Source organism: Triticum urartu, chromosome 5 (assembly GCF_003073215.2).
Source record: "Triticum urartu cultivar G1812 chromosome 5, Tu2.1, whole genome shotgun sequence".
Classification (NCBI taxonomy): Eukaryota; Viridiplantae; Streptophyta; class Magnoliopsida; order Poales; family Poaceae; genus Triticum; species Triticum urartu.
Window position 1 is genome coordinate 378,381,769 of NC_053026.1, and position 12,134 is coordinate 378,393,902.

Sequence of the window (12,134 nt, forward strand, 5' to 3'; positions counted from 1 at the left end):
GCAGACTTAGGCTCAACTGATACTAACTGATAATTGTTGAAGAAAAAAGGTGGGATGCCTACCGGGGCATCCCCAAGCTTAGATGCATGATACTTCTTGAAATATTATCTTGGGATGCCTTGGGAATCCCCAAGCTTGAGCTTTTGTGTCTCCTTAATTCGTTTTATATCACGGTTTCCCTAAATCTTAAAAACTTCATCCACACAAAACTCAACAAGAACTCATGAGATAAGTTAGTATAAACCAATGCAAAAACCTTATCATTCTATACTGTAGAAAATCACTAAAATTATTATTCAACATTGCATACTAAATGCCTCTGCATATTTAATACTCCTATCCTCAAATAAGATCGTTAAACAAGCAAACATATGCAAACAATGCAAACATGAGAGCAATCTGCCAAAACAATACAGTCTGTAAAGAATGCAAGAGTATCAATACTTCCCTAACTCCAAAAGTTATAAAAATTTACCACACTGTATAAAATTTATCAGAGCTCATTTTTCAAAAGGTCTCAACATTTTATCACATTCTGACATTTCTAGGGAATTTTTGCAACAGCGGTAAACTTTCTGTTTTCAAACAGCAACATGTATACTTGCAAAATAAGCATGGCAAAAGCTATCATTGCCACTTTTATTGAAATAAAAGATGCAAAACATTATTCTAAATAAAATCAAGAAAATCCTAAAAAAATAAAATGATGCTCCAAGCAAAACACGTATCATGTGACGAATGAAAACATAGCTCCAAGTGAGGTTAGGGGGATGCCTTCCGGGGCATCCCCAAGTTTAGTTACTTGGATCTTCCTTGAATATTTACTTGGGGTGCCTTGGGAATCCCAAGCTTAGGTTCTTGTCACTCCTTATTCTCCTCCTATTGATATCTCAGCCAAAACTTGAAAACTTCAATCACACAAAACTTAATGGAACTTTGTGAGATAGGTTAGTATGATAAAGAGCAAACCATTCCACTTTTAGTACAGCCAAAGACAAGATTCATAATTGTTCTCACACAATGCCTACTGTAGAATATCATTTCTAAAAATTATATTGAGCAATATAATCCATAGAAACTAGAAAACAAGCAAACTATGCATTGAAAACAGAATCTGTCAAAAATAGAACAGTCTGTAGTAATCTGTACTCCAATCTTACTTCTGCTACTCCGAAAATTCTGAAAAATTAGGATAGCCTGAGAAATTTGTATATTAATCATCTGCAAAAATAATCAGCATTTTATCACGTTTCTGTTAAAAATGAGAATTTTTTTCCTGACCATAAAAGTTTCTATTTTTGAGCAAGATCAAATCAACTATCACCGTAAGCCATACCAAAGGTCTTACTTGGCACTTTATTGAAACAAAAGCGATAAAACATGATTACTACAGTAGACTAATCATGTGAACACACAAAAAGTAGGTATAAGTGTTGGGTTGTCTCCCAATAAGCGCTTTTTCTTTTATGCCTTTTAAGCTAGGCATGATGATTTCAATGATGCTCGCATAAAGGTAAGAATTGAAACATAAAGAGAGCATCATGAAGCATATGACTAGCACATTTAGGTCTAACCCACTTCCTATGCATAGGGATTTTGTGAGCAAACAACTTATGGGAACAAGAATCAACTAGCATAGGAAGGCAAAACAAGTGCAACTTCAAAACAATCAACACATAGAGAAGAGACTTGATATTATTGAGATATGTAAGAGCATCAGTTCCTTCCTCATAATAATTTTCAGAAACATCATGAATGGATTCAACAATATAACTATCACATACAACACTCTTTCATGATGCACAAGCATAGAATATTTATTACTCTTTATGGCATACGTGCCATCATAATAATCATCATAGATAGCAACTTTATTGTCATAGTCAATTGAAACCTCTTCCAAAATAGTGGATGTATCACTAAATAAAGTCATGGCCTCTCCAAATCCACTTTCATCAATATTGTAATAAGATTCAACACCCTCCAAAATAGTGGGATCACTACTACCTAGAGTTGACACTCTTCCAAACCCACTTTCATCAATGTAATCATCATTAATAGGAGGCATGCTATCATCAAAATAAATTTTCTTATCGAAAGTAGAAGGAATAAAAGGATCATATTCATTAAGCAAAGAATCCCCAAGCTTAGGACAAGCATTATTTCCAGCAAATAAATTTTCAAGCGTATTATACTCATCAAATATATCATCCCCAAGCTTGTGGTTTTGCATATCATCACAATCATTCTTATGAATAGCATGAATGGCACCAATAGTATAGCAAACATTATTATCTTATTCTTCCAAGCAAGTGCTGAAAAGATTTTCAAGATCATTAGGGATATCATTGTCTTCCCAATCATAATCATCACAACAAGCAATAGGCATAACAAAATCATCATCAATATAATTATCCTCCATAAACATATTTGATTCACTTTCATGAGGCACGATAGTGATGGGAGCAACATTATTTGGGAGAGATACCTTTTTACCTCTATTCTTTCTTCTTTTCTGATTCTTCACCACACCATGTGTGGGTTTAATTGATTCTTTCCAGCTTCTTGTTGACGATATTGATTGGATAGGAAGCTCCTCCTCGTTACCTGATTCATCATAGTAAACACTAGGAGGGTAATGGGAAACATTTAACCTTTCATTAGTACTCTCTTCATATTCCATTTGTTCTCTTGTCTTTAGGTAGTTGGCAATATAAGGATTCTCAATGAAATTTACTGCACAAAAGAAATAAATTTCTTCTAGATCAAAATCAAGAAATCTATCAAGATTAAATTTTGGAATACCCTTAGTTATAGGTTCCATTTCTTCATACCCCCAAAGAAGACTAAGCTCTTTACGATGCTCAAGGGTAATCAAGTTATCACAATTTTTGGACATGATTTGATCATGAAAGAATTTGCATTGGAGATTTAGATGACCATGTTCATTACAAAGTTCACAAGGATGCCGAAAAAATTAAATCTTTCAGCAGAATCATCTAGCCTCTCTTGCAACTTTCTTGTTTCTAAATATTTATGCTTCTTACGAAATCTATCTTCCCTTTTTGGTGTGCAAAGGCACTCCCAATTCACTCCGCCAAAAGTGACATGCTTATAAGAAACATTTTTCTCATGACTAGTGCAATCATCATTAGCATTTTGGATATTCAAAGAATTCATACTAACAACATTGCAATCATGCTCATCATTCAAATATTTTGTGCCAAACATTTTATTGACTTCTTCTTCTAACAATTGAGCACAATTTTCTGAACTATCATTTTCAAGAAAGATATTATGAAGATGATCAATAATACGATGCAACCTAAATTCCATTTTTTAGTTTTCTTTTATAGACCAAACTAGTGATAAACAAGAAACTAAAAGATTCAATTGCAAGATCTAAAGATATACCTTCAAGCACCCACCTCCCCAGCAACGACGCCAGAAAAGAGCTTGATGTCTACTACACAACTTTATTCTTGTAGACATGTGTTGGGCCTCCAAGTGTAGAGTTTTGTAGGACAATAGCAATTTTCCCTCAAGTGGATGACCTAAGGTTTATCAATCCGTGTGAGGTGTAGGATGAAGATGGTCTCTCTCAAACGACCCTGCAATCAAATACAAGAAATCTCTTGTGTCCCCAACACACCCAATACAATGGAAAATTGTATAGGTGCACTAGTTCGGTGAAGAGATGGTGATAAAACTGTAATATGGATGGTAGAAATATTTTTTTTATAATCTGAATAAATAAAACCAGCAAGGTATCAAGTAGTAAACGAGCACAAAAACGGTATTTCAATGCTTAAAAACAAGGCCTAGGGTCCGTACTTTCGCTAGTGCAATCTCTCAACAGTGCTAACATAGTTGGATCATATGATTATCCCTCAAAGTACATCAAAGAATCACTCCCGAGTTCCTATTAGCGGAGAACAAAAGGTAGGAATTGTTTGTAGGGTGCGAAGCCACCTCAAAGTTATTCTTTCCGATCGATCTATTCAAGAGTTCGTACTAAAATAACACAAAGCTATTATTTCCGTTTGATCTATCCTAGAGTTTGTACTAGAGTAACACCAAAGCATATTCATATTCATAATACTCAATCCACCCAAAGAACTATAAAGAGACCCTGAAGTTTCTGTCGGAGAAAAACATGCATCAACCCCTATGCATAGATTACCCCAATATCACCGCGGGAATCCGCGTGTTGAGTGCCATAACATATATCAAGTGAATCAATAAGATACCCCAATTGTCACCTCAAGTATTCATACCGCAAGACATATATCATGTGTTCTCATCTCTGAATATTCTATCCGACATGACAAAACTTCAAATGGTAAAGATTCAATTCATCACAACGATAGTATAGAGGGGAGAAACATCATATGATCCGACTATATTAACAAAGCCCATGATATAGATCACGAGAGGGAGAGATTAAACACATAGCTACTGGTACAAACCCTCAGCCCCGAGGGTGGACTACTCCCTCCTCATCGTGGTGGCCGCCGGGATGATGAAGATGGCCACCGGAGATGACCCCCCCTCCGGCAGGGTGCCAGAATGGGTCTAGATTGGTTTTCGGTGGCTACAGAGCCCTGCAGCGGCGGAACTTCTGATCTAGGTTAACCCCGAAGGGTTTCGGAATATTTGGGAATTTATAGTGCGAAGAAGGGGTGCGGGAGGCCATCGAGGTTGGCACAACCCACCCGGGCGCGCCAGAGGGCCCTGGCGCACCCTGGTGGGTTGTGCCCCCCTCGGAGCACCCCCCAGGTGCAGCTCTGGCCCATTTGGTTCCTTCCGGTCCATAAAAAATCCACAAAAAGTTTCATGGTGTTTGGACTCCGTTTAATATTGATTTTCTATGATGTAAAAAACAAGCAAAAAACAGCAACTGGCACTGGGCACTGGGTCAATAGGTTAGTCCCCAAAAATGATATAAAGTTGCTATAAAATCATTGTAAAACACCCAAGAATGATAAAATAACAGCATGAATACTTCATAAATTATAGATACATTGGAGACGTATTAGCATCCCCAAGCTTAATTCCTACTCGTCCTCGAGTAGGTAAATGATAAAAGAAATAATTTATGAAGTGTGAATGCTAGCAAAGTGCACAAGTTTGATCAATGACAATTTCAATCACTTTTCCTGGCATCATAACAGCAACTCTTTCTTATAAAACTTCTCATGTTATAGTGGCAACCAATTCACATGTTAAGGTTCAAACAATGAATTCTCTTGAAACCCAACAACCTATGTTCTTAGTCACCAAGCAATTGCAATTCAACTTATTCAACAGAGTTAAGTATGAGCTCCACATACTCAACCATCATATGGTCTTCTATGATTGCTAACACTCACCTTGTACACATGAGCAAAACGTTTCAACCGGACACATAGAAAGATAGGGGCTTATAATTTCACCTCCCAACATATTCACCTCAAGGGTGATGTCAACAATAATAACTCATCACTACTGCAGGAGACTGCTAATGCGACACTACGATCAGAGATCCTTTGCGGAAACTGTGTGCGATGCAATAATTGCAAACGGTGGTGTAAAAAACCCGTCAAAAAAGGTGCAAAACGTTTGCAATGATGTATGCATCAAACATGGTTCAGGTTTTAGTTGCGTGTGCGATGAAGGGCATACGGTTAATCCATTCAAACTGTCTGCGATGAGGCAGAACAACAGAAACGGGCAGCCATAACAATGTGTGTGTGATGCAGGACACACAGTTAATCCATTCGAACTATTTGTGATGAGGTAGAACAATAGAAACAGGCAGCCATATTAATGTGTGTGCGATATACGGCATACGGTTAACTCGGACGAACTGTTTCGATTAGGGAACACAACAGAAACGGTTCAACTTAACAAGATGTGTGTGATATGCAGCATACAATTCACATGGATAAACTGTTTGCGATGAGCCAAAAGAATAGAAACAAGTCGTGTAAACAAGATGTGTGTGATACGTGGCAAACGGCCGACTCAGATGAACTGTTTGTGATGAGAAATTACAACACAGACGGTCAATACAGTTACTTCATGTGTGATTCCGTGGGTACAAAAAACTTTGAAAAATGGAAACTAGTTGCTTGCGGTGGCTAGGAGTATCGCACACGATGCATCTGCGAGTACTCGTGTGCGAAGTTTAGTATGTTACACATACGTTTCCTTATGTGAACATGTGTGTGAATTTGCAATATGGACAGTTAATATGCAAGTGCCTTCTGGACATCGGGCACGCGCTTAAACTCAATGAACTGTGTACGATACTAATACTTTCCATGAAAATTTATGAACTTGGGTAACAACATTTGAGTAACATATATATAGTGGTTACACTATTTGACATAAGGAGGATCTTCGTAACACGGTTTTGACAACCATATGGTCCATATCTACATACTTAACATAGTAACAACTATCACATTTTAAGAGGCTAAGGGCCAACAACCATATGGTCCATATCTACGTACTTAACATATATAGTAACAGCTAGCACATTTTAAGAGGCTGAGGGCCAACAACCACAACTATCTACTGGAAGCAGCTTGATCACGGCGACTCGGCATCTCGTCAATGAAAAGGAAGAGCCCTCCTGTGCCTTGGTAGAGCAGGAGTAGAACAGTGTCTCCACTTTTCCAATATGGATGCATTGCCACGAGAAGCGAGAACTTGTTAATTTGAATGGTTCCATTTTTGCGGGAAATGCAGTACCTTGCAATCACTTTGGCGTTATTAGCAGGCACAAGTGTAATTCGACCACGCCGGGAAATCGATCCAGGAACAGCTACAGGGGGCAATTTCTATTGACATGTAGAATAAAAAACAACTGTAACATATCGTTGAAGATATATATAGTTTATGAGCATCAACATTAAAATAAGAATTTTTACCAGCGGTTTGTGCACACAATTGGTGTTGTTCAGTGTGTGCACCATAGGTCTAATTAATCCCATCCAAAATCCAGCGTTCATACGCTGTGCTATCTCTGTCAGATTATCAACAAAGTTTATGACATGCTTCAAGTCCTTCCAGTGAAATTTGGTATGCTTAGTAACATACAGATCATTCACTATGCATCCAACATATCCTGCTTAAAAGGTGGAAATGTATTATTTATTCAGAACATGGTAGAAGAATATATAGTGCGCATAAATTGGTAAACATAATTTGTTACTGCCTAGGAACGGAGTCAGAATATGATATTACAATTGGTTGCTTAAATAGTAATATGACAGCATGGAGAAAGTTGAAAGGACACTAACCTTGATCAGACTTTGATCAGCTGATGACGTTGGGGAAGTAAACATCCATGTTAATTAGACCAGGCTGTGGTGGACGCACTAGAATTTTATTGCCAGCCTTCAGTTCGTAACACTTAGACATTTTTCTCCAAAGGTCCGCATTAAAATAGGAGTGACCATCTTTATCAAGTTTTACGCTAATCGTCATTATAAACCCATGTTGCATTGTCAATATGACATCCTGGGAGTCATCAACAAAGTAAAGCCCAAGATTTCCTTCTACTCCTGTTCTTGCAAATCAAGGGATGTACTGCTTGAAATGAAAATTAAGATCGTAAATTAGATATATTGAAATAACTGAGCAAGATGCAAATATGGGAGTAACTGATAGAACATATCCATATATAGATGCAAGCAAAGTACAAAAATATAGAATAAAAAATAGATAATGTAACAAAGATTTGATGCAAATATATAGATAATGTAGCAACATATGGTATATGTTCACAAATTTAGGCCACGCTGACCGTGGTAGGTTGAGATTGTACATACCGAGCGCTCCCTGAAGTCATCCGGAATGGTGAGATAGAACTTCGTTTCCGACTGGCCACGACCACAGTTGCCCGATTTGTGCTCGCACTATGCACACATGAATGAACACCCACGAATCAACTATAACAAAAATGATTCCACGATGATTTCCGCTGGTTGATTAACAACGACGGATGGACTGTGATAAGAGATGAGTGAATATTTCGCTAATTAAGTTGATTACCTTCTCCATGAGAAAAATCCCCGGCCCAATCCCGTAGAAAACCCCAGTCGACCAGAGTCTAGAATGCCGGTGCAGATAGGCTGCGGAAAGCGGTGAAGGCGAAATCCGGTGCCGTTTGGAGCGCGACCTACGGCCGCCGCCAACAGCCGTCAAGCTTAGGGTGCAGAGTAGTGAGGAGTCCGCGGCGAGTGAGTGGGGACGAAGTGGGCGAGGGTTTTCTTTTCCTTTTGCATGTGTGACTGAACACACACAGTTCGTAGAGGCGACGGAGATGAACCGTGTGCGATAGTAAATCACCAAGATTGAATGGGATTCCAAATTTCCTTTGTCTTTCATCCATGAGTTTTTTTTCTGCAATGAACATAAACCCTGCTAATCATCGTGTTCAAATTTGACACTTTTCCGGGTTCATTTACAATATTTAGGGGATTATGTGCATTTTGTAGGCATTAATGCACGTAATTCAAATTCAAACAATTGGTTCATGAAAGGGTGCACAAGAACGGTCTGGAAAAACCATACTCGTGGTATTTAGTAATTTCTCAAGCCTTTTACAAGGAATGGACAGAGATTTCAATGGAGTCAACCACAAACGCGTCATTTACTGGGTTATCAACTATAGAACAATGAAATATGTGCTTGAAAAACATGACGGCTAGCATGGTGCCATGGTGTAGCCTCACCGTGCCCTGGTTAAAAGCTGAGAGGTTTGATTTATGTCGTCATGCACGCCCTTCATAAATAGAACCATCACCGAGGAAGTTCAATGCTTTCGAGAGGGAAATCACCAAGATTGAAGGGGAATCCAAATTTCCGTCCTAGTTTGTCTTTCAGATTTTTTTTCCAACGATCAACATACCGCCTCAATTGAAACGTGTTCAAATTTGACATTTTTCCGAACTCATTTACCATATTTAGGGGATTGTGTGCATTTTCTAGGCATTAATTATGCACATAATTCAAATTCAAACAATCAGTGCATGAAAAGGTGCACAAGAACGGTCTGGAAAACCATGCTCGTGCTATACAAAAAAATGAAACACATGGTTGGAAAACATGATGCCTGGTGTGGTGCCATGCTATGGCCTCACCATGCCCCTTGTAAAAAATTGGAGAATGTTTTCCTTATGTCGTGATGCGCGCCTTTCATAAAATGAACCATCACCTGAGGAAGTTTCATGGTTTCGAGGGGGAAATCACCAAGATTGATGGGGGATCCAAATTTCCTTTGTCCTTTGTCCATGAGTTTTTTCTATGATGAGCATACAACCTGCAAATCACCGTGTTCAAATTTGGCACTTTTCCGGGTTCATTTGCCATATTTAGGGGATTATGTGCATTTCCTAGGCATTAATGCGCATAATTCAAGTGTAAACAATCGGTGCATGAAAGGGTCCAGAAGAACGGCCTAGAAAACCATGCTCGTGCCATTTAGTAAATTCGCATGCCTTTTACAAGGAATGGACATATATTTCAATGAAATGTGTGGCAATAGTCAACAACAAATGTTTGTTCGTTTAGTTTTCAACTCTAGAAAAATGAAATATATGCTTAAAAAACATGACGCCTGACATGGTGCCATGGTATGGCCTCACCATGCCTTGGTAAAAATTTGAGAAGGTTTGGTTTATGTTGTCATGCACGCCCTTCATAAATCGAACCATCACCGAGGAAGTTCCATGCTTTCGAAAGGGAAATCCTCAAGATTGAAGGGGAATCCAAATTTTCTTCGTTCTTTGCCTTGGAGTTTTTTCTATGATGAACATACACCCTGCAAATCACCGTGTTCAAATTTGGCATTTTTTCCAGGCTCATTTACCATATTTAGGAGATTATGTGCATTTTCTAGGCATTTAGCGCATATAAATCCAATCCAGCTACAGGTGCACGGGTGTGATGTGAGGGACGTGGATTGCCGTTCGATCGCGGCGTATCCAACGGTGCACGCGCATGATCCGCGTGGCTGGGGTTTCGGCCAATCATAACGCAACACACAATTGGCTCAGCGCACACTGTTTTCGGAAGCGACGGAGATGAACCGTGTGCGATAATGAACGAGCAAAATTGTAAGGGAAGCCAAATTTCTGTTGTCGTTTGTGGTTGAGCTCTTGAATACCACCGCACTGTACAGCTTCACGCCCCCTCCGTCCCAGAGCTCTCTCCAGGCATCGTTCATGGCACCCCGACACATAGTAACTGGTAAGGAAGCGAAGGCATCCCGCCGCGCCGCATTCCTCGCCGCCCGCGACCGCACACATGGTAAGGAAGCGATGGCATCTCGCCGCGCCAAGTTCATCGCCGCTGGCGGCCAGACAGTTACATGGGCGGACTTTGATGCTGCCATGGCTGAATGGGTGGTGGATCTAGAGGCAGCCAAAGCCGCACAGAAGGAGTGGAAAAGGTAGAAAGCAGTCAAGAAAAGAGAGTCCCGCCGCCGCAAGAAAAAAGAGGCCGCACGCCGTGGTGAGGAGAACTTGGCGGAGATCAAAGCACGGTGGGCTGCCGCCTACAAGGCCGGGAAGGAGAACGCAGTGTCTGGCCAGCATGCCCTGATGGCAGCAGGTGAGAAGTAGTTTAAGTTTGTAGTATTAGAGCAAATTATCAGTAGTACTTTAAGTTTGTAGTATTAACGTACAATGTCGGTAAGAGCAGCCTTTGAGGGCTTTGAGCATTGATTAGCATGTGTGCCCGTGTGCGTTTTTTGTGTTAATCATTAGAAGATCAGAAAACACATGGTTTCTATGCCGTACCCGTCTGTGTTTTTTCTGTTAATGACCCATAAGTCAGTTACCTGTGCGATATTTCCTAATAAACCAGGCGTACCATTGACTAAAAAAATCAAGTACATGTGTACATTTTTTAGAGACGGGATCTGCCAACTTTCTTTTTTTCTCGCACACGAGTATTTTACGCGCTTCGTCTGCGTTGTGTGTTCCCCCCGCCCAAGTTTCAAATTTCGCACCAAAATTTTCATTAGGCGCGTGATTTCAGAATTTATTCCTCCAACCACATCCCCTTCCCCTCAGTATCCCCCCTCCCTCGCGCCTCCCCCTACCGGCATCTCAAACCGTCACCGCCGCAACCACAACTTTAACCACATCTACGTTCTGCTCGGATCCAGTCAGGTAACCCACCGATCTCTATCACGTCCCCGGCCTGATTGCTTAAATGGTGCATGCGAAACATCCTCATGCCTCCAAATCCCCCCACCAGGAGCTGATGGCGGTCCATGGCGCGATGGCCGCTGTGCGTGTTGACCCGGAGGAACACCTCGCCTCCGCCACCGCCACCGACATGGTGCAGGCTCTGGCCCAGATGAAGTCCCCCAACGACTACCCCCCAGGACTTAACAGGTAAGATCTGACCAGCTAAATCTTACCAATACCACTTGCAATGGCTATGATTTGTACGGTTGATCTATTAAGCATGTTTATGCCTTGTTTATTTCAGTACTACACACTGTGTGATGTTCAAACATTACCATGTCCAGCTCAATTTCACCAATACCAGCAACAAGCTTACAATACATGACTCATGATATCACTAGAGATGCTGCCCATTTGCTATTTTTAGTGGATGCTAACCCTGTCGCACTTAACATGCCTGCCCATGTACTTACGCAGGGTCATAACGGCCGATGCTTTTGTTTGCCTTCGAGGTGAGCTGCATCCCATGTCTTACAGTATTTCACATAATTTGTGCAATTGCAGTTTAACTTCTACCCATTTACTGGTTGCCTGTAGGTACACATGTCAGTGGCACTGATCCACGCTTCGACCCGGAGGAACAACTCGCTTTTGCCTTCGCTGACTTTGCGCGAGCTCTGGCCAAGATGAAGTGCCCCAGCAACTACCTCTTAGGACTTACCAAGTATGTACTCACCAGTTCAATCTTACCAATACCAGTTGCAATTAATGGCTATGTTCTGTGCGATCGATGTATTAAGCATGTTCTAGTAAACATGCCTAACATGTTTTTGCTACTATCCCTACCTTTTTATAGACATCTGGGTCATTCTCTGCTCTGGCAGCACCTGCCTTGTGATGTTTAACTATGCCAATTGCATTTTTATCAGTACCGGTTTCAATGTC